Genomic DNA, 10,573 nt, shown 5'->3' on the forward strand with positions numbered 1-10,573 from the left:
AGATATGATGTGCAGAGTGCGTTAGACTCTATGGAATATACATGTTCCGTGTTGTGCGAATAAAGCATAAGTTTATTTTGTCCCTTAATCATGTTACCTGTCATTTAGCTGCGTTAACCTGCATAAACTACAACAGTCATGCATGCCATGTCAAGGTTTCTTTGGAAAAAGGGTTGACAGTGGCTTCGTGTGATAACGTCGGAAGTTAACCAATTTTCGCTGCGCTCACGAATGATAGATTTTGTGATGTTGTTTCTTCGTAAACTGTATTTTATTATTATGCTTTGTTTCCATGTGAAATTGCAAATCTTGCATGGTGATTTGGAATTTTTTTTCTTTTTTTGCACTGACTGTTCTTCCACAAATGAGATCGATGCATGAAAACAAAAAATTATTTAGGAACAGAGCTGACACCTACATTTACCTTTTCCACATCTGTGACCATATGATGCTCAGACTGCCATGGTACATCAATTCCACCCTCAGTATCTAATCTTCTGAACAAAGAAGAAGCTCATCTACTTTGTTCTCTTTTTTTTTTTTTTTTTTTATTCCCCGATATTTTGATTCAATATAGTTAAATTATTTTTTATTTTGGTTTTATGAGAACTAGTGACATAGGCCTACCAACATTATTTTTCACTGAGAATCTTATGATATATTAACATCTCTAGCACCTGTCCCAGCTTCTCATTTTAAAGCTTATTTTCATTTGATGTTGAATCACTGGACACTGGTCTTAGCCTAAAAAAAAGTACTCTCATGAGTTTCAGTGCCCCCCTTAAAGATTTTGCTAGCATTCTGGCCAATGTATCCTTCCCTTTCCTATTGAGATGCAGGCCATGCTTTGTGAAGTCCCACCTACCAATAGCATGAACAGGAACCAGATCTATGCCTGACAAAGTAGCCGCCTAAAGCAGCTGAACTAGCTCCATATTGACCCTCCTGACAGAGCTGTTCAGTTGGGGCCGATCATAACACAAGTAAGCAGAAACCAAGCCAACATTTGTATGGTTCGCTGCAGATGCTATTTTTGCCCAACATTGATCCCTATCAATACTGTTTCCTGCTCCACTCAGTATCACAACATGATCTTACATCCTCTTATCACGTGGCAAAGTCATGCAATGGGCTCAAAAAAACTTGTGATCTAGTGTTTGTCACCTAATTTTCCCTACAGGATCTGGCCCGCACCTCTTCCATGGGCGATACCCAACAACAGAACTTTCCTCCTACTTTATACTTTTTTGGAACAGTTGATTTCCTAGAGAAGGTTTGTCGAGTACTGAGTACACTTCCATCTACCTGAGCCTCTACCTTCGTTAACTGAGGTAGCAAGGCAAATCTATTGTTTGTGCCCATAATGAAACTGTCAGATACTGTTCTTTTCCTGTGGCTCCCGTTCCTTGCTACCATTCTGTTCCCACCTCTCTTCTTCCTTCTTCCCCCATAGCCTCATCAGTTCCTCCCTACACTATCTAGTTCAGCCTTAAGGGATCTAATCTTCCCTTCCTGTTCAGCTATTTTCCTCTCCCCTCAACATACTTTGCAATAACACAAAAGTGACCCATTTACTTCCCCAGTTTCCATGCTACTACATTTTACACAATGTAACCATCTGACACAACAGCTGCATAAAACTCCAGAACTAACTTACCTATGGCAGCTCAAAAACTTCTCACTCATGGTTGTTTACAGTCTTTTTACAAAATTTATCTAGACAATACCAGTAATATTCTAGTAACTATTTATCACCAGAATGATTTAAGTTGTATATGTATACTTTTGATATAGTAACATAATGCACTTAAAATAACGTTAAAACTCAAAACCTCTATACCTGAAAAATTGGGCCTAAGATTAATAAATGTTACAGTGCAGATTATGGTATTAGAGCTGTGAAAAAGAGTTAAATACAATGAAGATGAAACAGAAATGTTGGATGTGAAAATCGATTTCGCACAGGGATAAATCAGGGGCTTCAAACACATTTATAAAAGAAATAACACTCAAAGATGAAAATGCTGTCTGCCATGGCAAACCAACATCTGTCATGTAAAAGACATCTGCAGACATGCCACACCCAAGATTTTAGAATCTTATTGCATTCATTAATGTAGGCATTTTAAATGACTAGTTCTTAGTTTAACAGCTGCCACACCAAATTTGGAGATGTTTTTTGCATACAATCCATGATTTATACAGTGTCTGTTCTCACAAACCACAACACTGTTCAACTAACATTTTTTGGTAACAAGTTATTTGTTTATTTATTCATCCAAAAAACTTAAAACACACACCGCTACAGAGAATTTAACAGTAATGTTAGGCTCTTGTTCTTGTAGTTCCAGAAGCTGTGACAGTGTACTGGCCGAACACAGTTTTCAGCAGTAATTACTCCATGACGGCTGTGACAGAATGTTCATGTTTCAAAATACAGCCATGAGGGAGCTGTGGGGTAGACAAGTGGCATCACAATGTACATGGTGCTGAATGTTTTATGCCCTGACAAAAGTTGTGACACTGGAATGACAGAACTGAAAACTGGGTGTTCATACACAGTATGTCATCAGCTGTAGAGTTACTTTAATTGCAGTCAACTTAAGTCGGAAACTGAGGCATAAAAGAAAATGGAAAACTATTTTACAATGTGCAACTGAATCCTTTTCATATGCTGTCTCAATTATTTGAAAGTTCCTGACAGAGTAAGACTGTGTGCTGGATGGAGACTCAAACTCAGGGCAAATGCCTTCGTGGGCAAGTGCTCTACCAACTGAGCTACCCAAGCACAACTGACGATTCGTCCTCAGAGCTTTAATTCCACCAGTACCTTGTCGCTTATCAGTGCACACTCCACTGCAGAGTGAAAATTTCATTCTGGGTGTTTCACTTGACCTAACAGCTTTACCTTAAAATTTGATGTCCATTCTGCAATTAATATTTTTTTAATTATTCTCAACTTAAAAGTTGATAATATTATTAATATTAGGTTGTTGCATAAGATTATAGCATTTTTGTTTTGCATGTTGGAATTCCAGTTGATGTGTGGTTATTTATCAACGTTCTTTTATTTATAGCGCACTGTTGCTATTTGAGTTGACATATTGTCATTTAGTCATTTAGAGATTGCCCTGTATGGGGATAATGCGATTGGACAGATCATAGAAAGAAAATGGTTTTCTCATTTTGAGGAGGATCGTTTTGACATTAGTGATTTCCCACTTACAGGAAGACCTTCAGGATTTGATGAAGATCGTTTAAACACATTAATCACCAGTAAAACATATTATTGCAATTTAGTACTTATTTATTTGGGCTAATAAATTTGAATTAATAAATTAAACAGTGCTAATGCTGGTTGGTATACCTACCTACCATAACTGGATATGTAAAGTAAAGATAAAAGCCTGCAAACATTAATGACAACTTTATAGATTAATTGGAAAAATAAAAGCTGGCTTTACTTACATGAACTGAAAGTAGGTCTATCGCACTATATATACATATAATAGAGGGAAACATTCCACGTGGGAAAAATATATCAAAAAACAAAGATGATGTGACTTACCAAACAAAAGCGCTGGCAGGTCGATAGACACACAAACAAACACAAACATACACACAAAATTCAAGCTTTCGCAACCAATGGTTGCCTCTTCAGGAAAGAGGGAAGGAGAGGGAAAGACGAAAGGATGTGGGTTTTGAGGGAGAGGGTAAGGAGTCATTCCAATCCCGGGAGCGGAAAGACTTACCTTAAGGGGAAAAAAGGACGGGTGTATACTCGCACAAACACACATATCCATCCACACATACATCGGATATCCAAATGGCAAGCAGGCATTTCAAAGTAAACCGAACATTGTGAATTTCTTCAGACACAAATATAGAAGAAAACCTAACAATTGTAGCATCAATGAACTGAGATATTCCTATAGTAAAGGGACATGATACAAGCAATGCCTGATCAATTGCTCTTTTGGGAGTTTTAAGTGAAACAAAAGTTAAATTTTTCATACGAATGAAACATCTCCATGGGCCAAAAATTAGCACCCCATGAGACACATGCACCCTGTGGACTTTGGGTTGGTCACCACAGGGCTAAAGCAATTCTACAAAGATTCTTGCCACTTCTGATGAACAGTATTACTAAAAAAACTGCTGACAACCAGAACTGAAAAGTGTTCACCAATAGGAAGAATAGGTGTCAAAGATTATTCCTACAACATAAAAATTAAATGGCTTAAGGCTCACGTGTTAAAGAAAACTCTATTGGCTATGTTCTACTTGTATGGCTACCAGACAAATATAAACCTATAATTGTGAGCTTAGAAAATTTAAACTTGCCAATCATGTAAGATTCCGTAAAAAATAAATCACTGAATGAAATAAATGATGATGCCTTTAATAAACAGTGGACTAGTGATGCTGATCTGAGAATTAAAGAGAAAGATGGGCTGTATGTATCTAAAAATGTCTGAGGTGCTATAGTTGCAATGAGTACAGGCATCACAAAAACCTTTGCAGCAAAAACTCCAGCCAAGACAGAAAGCTACTAGATGTTCTTTCCAATTGCAGCTGCAGGTAAAGATATAGGGAACAGTATATAGAGTCAGGCCCATGAGTGCACATGCCCAAATAAACATGTGACAATAATAATTTTTAAACAGTAATAGGCTTGCAAGTTGTATAGCAGGTAATAACAGATTAACTGTAAAAGGAATAGAAACTTCATATGTCAATGACAAAAAGTTTTCAGGTTTCCAGCTGGAAGGCAGTGTGAAAATATCATGTCATTTCAAAGACTGTCATACTCATCATCTCCTGGAAGTTATAATATTGTTACTAGCACTTACTCACAGCCTCTGAGCTTAAACTGAAGAGGAGTCTACCACCACAACCGCCCCACTGTGAGGGGGGGGGGGGGGGGGGGGGGTGTCTGATCAGAAGACTCCTACCCTCATCTTTGCTGCTCAATCAACTGGGACAGCTAAGAAAAGATTGTCTGCCACAGTCATCCCATCATGCGCCACTCAAACAGCAGCAAATATCCAGTGGAGGTAACACAACAAGATGGATGACATCTGCAGAAAAATCATGCAGAACTTCATGCAGTCACACCCATAGCATCTGGCTGCCTCCCCCACAAGCCACCAGAAAGAAAGAAGTAGCGGGCAAATAGTCATACATCTCTGTGGACAGCGGAACTGCACCAGCAGAGTTCCCCAACCAAAATCTCCTGCATGGAAGAGGGTGGCTGCAGGTCATGATGCAGCCTACAGGAGACAATACTGGAAAAGGAACTACAGCCATCATGAGGTGCTTCTATGCGCAGCCAACAATGACAGACTGTGCCATAGTGGCCGCCACAGCAGCACATGGCATTACTGCGTTGATTCAAACTGACATTTTTATGATAAAAGAGGCAATGACACAGGTAATGAGCTGCATGATACCCACTACTAACATAACCTTACCCTGGCACGGTATGTCGCAGATGACAAGCAAGTCCGTTAACTGCCCCCACTATCCATCTTGACTGTTTCAGAGGTATTTTTGCCATAGTGCTTGCCATGGCACTTCTTTCCCTCTGCCTGTGATCCACTATTTCTTCCAACGTTTCTGTCTGCTATCTCACAATCGGCTTGTATTAGTGTGTGATTTTACCAAGATGTATGGACAACATCCAAGACCCACATTCTGCGAACTCCTCGATTGAATAACTAATTGTTTGCAGAGTTAGCAGTAGAACTGTTTGTGATAGTCATTGTGATAGTGTGGGATGGAGGGAGTCCACTCTTCATAAAAAAGAAAAGAATCACAATAGTTTGCCAGAAGATAATGAGTATGACATAATTTGAAATGTTGCATTATTTTAATTCTGCCATGCAGCTGGAGATCCAGAAACTTTTCAACAATAGTATATGCTTGGAGAGTCTACATTCTTTCATACGTAGATTGTCTCATGGACAACAAGAAGGAAGAATTAATGTACAGATTTTCCTGTATGGTAGTTAAACAGTTAGTTTCATGTTCTTTGCATCGTTTGTGTGATTAATCATAAAGATTTGAAATAAGTTGTTCACATTAAATATTTAAGTGTATATATTGCTACATCTGATTATCTACAAATTTTTATTTTTATTTTTTTTAGTAGTGTTATGGTTTCATAATCTTTACACGTCACCTGTTACACACTATAAAATTAGAAATTCTTCAACAGAATTGATGGAGTTGTCAATGAGAAACTTTTTCTTTGTTTTCAAAATTAGTTTTGCTGGCTATCAGACATTTTATAGCATTGGGTAAGTAATGAAAAATGTTGGTGACTTCATTGTTCACCCCTTTCCAGGCTAATAGCCACTTTAATGTAGAGTAATGTATGTAATTGTTTTCTTCTAAGATTGTAATTATGTACATCATTGTTTCTTTTCAATTTTAGTTGGCAGCTTTTATGAGGGAATTAATATACTGTGAAACATTAGTCAAAATACCTCTCTACTTTAACAGATGCCAACAAGATCATCAAGGTTGAGTATTACACATTTTTTCTTACAGCATGTTTTTGAGCTTTGAACACTTCCTTTCTCTTAAAGTTGAGTTATCTGAGAACATTATTCAATTAAAATACTAAAACATGTGAACTTTCTGATATGTCTCTGTCCATGGTTTGCACTGATTTGAAGTGCAAATGTGCATGAGCTATGTTGATTTAGGAGTTCCAAAATCCGTTTTTTGAGTTTAAATTCTCATCAATACTTAAAAATTTTGACATTTCTGCTCTAGTTATTATTTCCTTAGCGTATGTTCTACTAATCATTGGTGGAATACCTCTGGATGTTTTGTCTGTTTGAAATGGGAAATGGGATCAGTCACAGAATACTACTCAATAATACTTTTAAGAAAATTATTTACTATTTCTTCTGCTGCTGTATGTATGTACGGATTGATTACAATACTAGTTTCATGCACGAAAGACTAATTCTACGTGTTGTATACTAGAGACATCATTTACATATATGAGAAACAATAGTCGACCTAAGACTGAACCTTGTAGAGGACCATAAGTGAGTTTCCCCCAGCTGGAAGAATCTTCCCTACATTAAATGCAACTTTCGGCATTCTTTTAGTTATATATAACTTTATCCATTGACTGGCCACACCATCAATCCCATAAACCTTCAGTATATCTAAGAGAATATTATGATTCACACAATCAAATGCCTTAGACAGAGCACAGAAAATATCAACAGGTGCTGTTTTGTTATTTAGTGATTCTAAAATTTGGTGAGTGTTTGTGTAAATGGCATTCTCAGTTGCGTGCAACTCTTCTGCAATCCAAATTGTGATTTACTGAGGATATTCCTTTTCCTCTGGTGTGACCCTATTCTAGAACACATGACCTTCTCAACAGTTTTGGAAAATTATTTCAATAATGAAACAGGTTGGTAGTTATCAACATCTCTCCTGTCACCTTTCTTATAGAGATGTCTAACATTGTTATATGTCAGTCGCTCTGGAAAAATGCCCTTACTTAGTGATGCATTACGTATTTCAGAAAAGACTGCTTATTATGTGTGAACAACTCTTTAGTACTCTGTTGGAAACCCCATTAAATCCAGACAAGTTTTTATTTTTGAGACAATATATAATTTTCCTCATTTCAGTATGAGAAGTGGGTGAGACATCCATATGGTAGAATGAAGGCTTTCACGACCGGGTGACATGGCTGTTGATATACTTTCCGGGATGTGAGGTCGTGGTCCAAGAACTTTTTCTGCTCCATACGTTTCGTCCAGGACTGCGCTGGACTTCCTCAGAGGCGCTGCTCCGCTGAGTCTTGCCGACTGACTGGTCGGGTGTCTGAGAGCGACTTATATATTGTGAGAAAGGGGGGCGTGGTTCAGGTGACACGTGATGAGCAGTGATAACCCATAGCAAAGATAAGGTTGACTATCGATTACCACCTTGTCAAGATAAAAATTGTTAGCAATTTTGTAGAGCCACTGTCCATATATTGCTGAGTTTCATAGCCTCCTCTTTCCTATTAAAATTATCGTGATGTTTATAAATTTCAATAGCTTCTCTGTATAGGTGTGGATAATAATTTAACGTTGTAGATAAAACTTCGGTATCCGAAGAGTTGCTAGTTCAAGATGCTCTCTGGATTTTTCCCATGAATGGTTTGTCACTATATTTTCTACTATGTTTAATAAACATTTAATAAACTTAATTGCTTCCTGTTATTGAACATTTACAGCCCTTCCATTTAAATGGATAGTAATGTTATCCTGTTCTGAGGCTTGTTGTCCGATCTCTAGTTTTACTAAATTCCAAATAGCCTTAAGTCTGTTTTCAGAATTATTGATTTCTGATTAATGTGTATGTTTCTTGATTTTTTAATAATGTCATTTCAGATTAGCTTATGTGAAAAGCTATTTTCAAATAATTGCACAAATGGAATAGATTAAATTTTATGTCAGCATCTGGTTCATTGTAAATTTCATACCAGGTCACATATTAAAAGATTATAAATTAAGGTTCTTCTGCCCTTATCTGCCCATGCTGGAAAGTTAATTATTTTGATCAAACTGTAGGATACAAATAAGATTTCAAAATCATTTCTCATTTCAGAATCCTTTACAAAATTCACATTGAAATCACCACAGGCTATTAACTGCTTGCTGCTGTCTGACATATTGCATAATAGGTAACCCATAGCCCTCAAAAACAGTTCAAAATTTTCCACTAGGGAACTGTATACAGTTATAATTAAAAGCGAACTATTTCTCAGTATTAATTCACGAGCACACACTTCTGTCTGCTAATCACTGTAGAATCTGTTTTTTCATTGTTTTTGAATTTGCGTCATTTCTTAATAATGTAATGGCTCCTCCTTTTCCCATGTTAGCACTACATGATTAAGACGCTAAAGTGTAATCTTATATATTTACCTTATTTAACACTGTGTAACTTAACAGAGAACTCTAAATTTTCCAAAGAGACAAGAAACTCTTCTACCTTTCATTCAGTCCTCTAATATTCTTGTGAAATAAACCAACCTTACTTTTAAATGCATTATTAAGTATTTTCCGGGGCTCTTCAATTGTTTTAACTTATTTCACAACAGGATGTTGCTTTTTATGATGGTGGCTCCATGTTCATTTTCTGCAAAAAGCTCAACCAACCTATCTTTCCTCCTCTTATTCAGGTACACGCCAATTCCAGAAAATTCCCATCTTACAACCATAACAACATACATATGAGATTTCATTTCACTCAGCAGCAGCCTGCTCAACTCTGTGTTCACACAGGTCCCAGCAGTATTGATCCAGAGCTGATCATGACGCTGTAGAAGCTCCACAAAACTCACACTTGAGGGTGAAGCTGATAGTCCTATTCCATCCATGTCACCCCTAATGATGTAATTTATGTCTTTAGCCAAGTTGATTCTTGCTCCGTCTACTATGAACACTTGATCTTGTTTATGAACATCATTACACTCATTCCCTATACCTCTGTCATCTGGCCAAAGCTAGCATTTGGCTTCACAATACTTGTGACCTAGCACCTTGTTCCTAATTTGCACTGTACCATCTGAACCTCACCTCTGGCTACTACGCAGCAGCAGGACTTTTTTCCTTTTTATCACTTTTGTCACTGACCTACACTTAGTTTCTTTACTAGAAGCCTTCCGCACCTTACTGTGGACTACAGCTGGATGAGACTCTTCCCCTCCTACTTCAGGTAACAAGTCAAACTTATTAGATCCTGTAAACTCAAGTGTATTTTGAGAAGTTGAAGAGCTGTTTCCCTTTCACCTGTTCCTTGTCACCTTACCCAGCCCCATGATCTTTCTCCCCCTCCCACCTATGTACTTTAAATTTCACAAGCTATAATTTAGCATCGGGGCTTCAATTCTTTGCTTCCTGTTCAGTGATTTTCTTGTCTTCTTTTCAGAGCCTACAGTTCCATGGGAGTTCCTCACTGCAGTCGCCGCAGTGGAATTCCAACCTGCAATCTACACTTACCTCTCACTCCTTGTCTGATTATGGAACCTCAAATCATGAAATCTTCAACTGCCCAAACAAAGGAAATGAAAGGAACTAATTTACGTGTAAAATATGCTTCAAACATTCATTTTTCCCTGTAACAATTGTTTATGCTTCACTACTAACATACACTCCTGGAAATGGAAAAAAGAACACATTGACACCGGTGTGTCAGACCCACCATACTTGCTCCGGACACTGCGAGAGGGCTGTACAAGCAATGATCACACGCACGGCACAGCGGACACACCAGGAACCGCGGTGTTGGCCGTCGAATGGCGCTAGCTGCGCAGCATTTGTGCACCGCCGCCGTCAGTGTCAGCCAGTTTGCCGTGGCATACGGAGCTCCATCGCAGTCTTTAACACTGGTAGCATGCCGCGACAGCGTGGACGTGAACCGTATGTGCAGTTGACGGACTTTGAGCGCGGGCGTATAGTGGGCATGCGGGAGGCCGGGTGGACGTACCGCCGAATTGCTCAACACGTGGGGCGTGAGGTCTCCACAGTACATCGATGTTGTCTCC

Source organism: Schistocerca gregaria, chromosome 6 (genome assembly GCF_023897955.1).
Source record: "Schistocerca gregaria isolate iqSchGreg1 chromosome 6, iqSchGreg1.2, whole genome shotgun sequence".
Taxonomy (NCBI): Eukaryota; Metazoa; Arthropoda; class Insecta; order Orthoptera; family Acrididae; genus Schistocerca; species Schistocerca gregaria.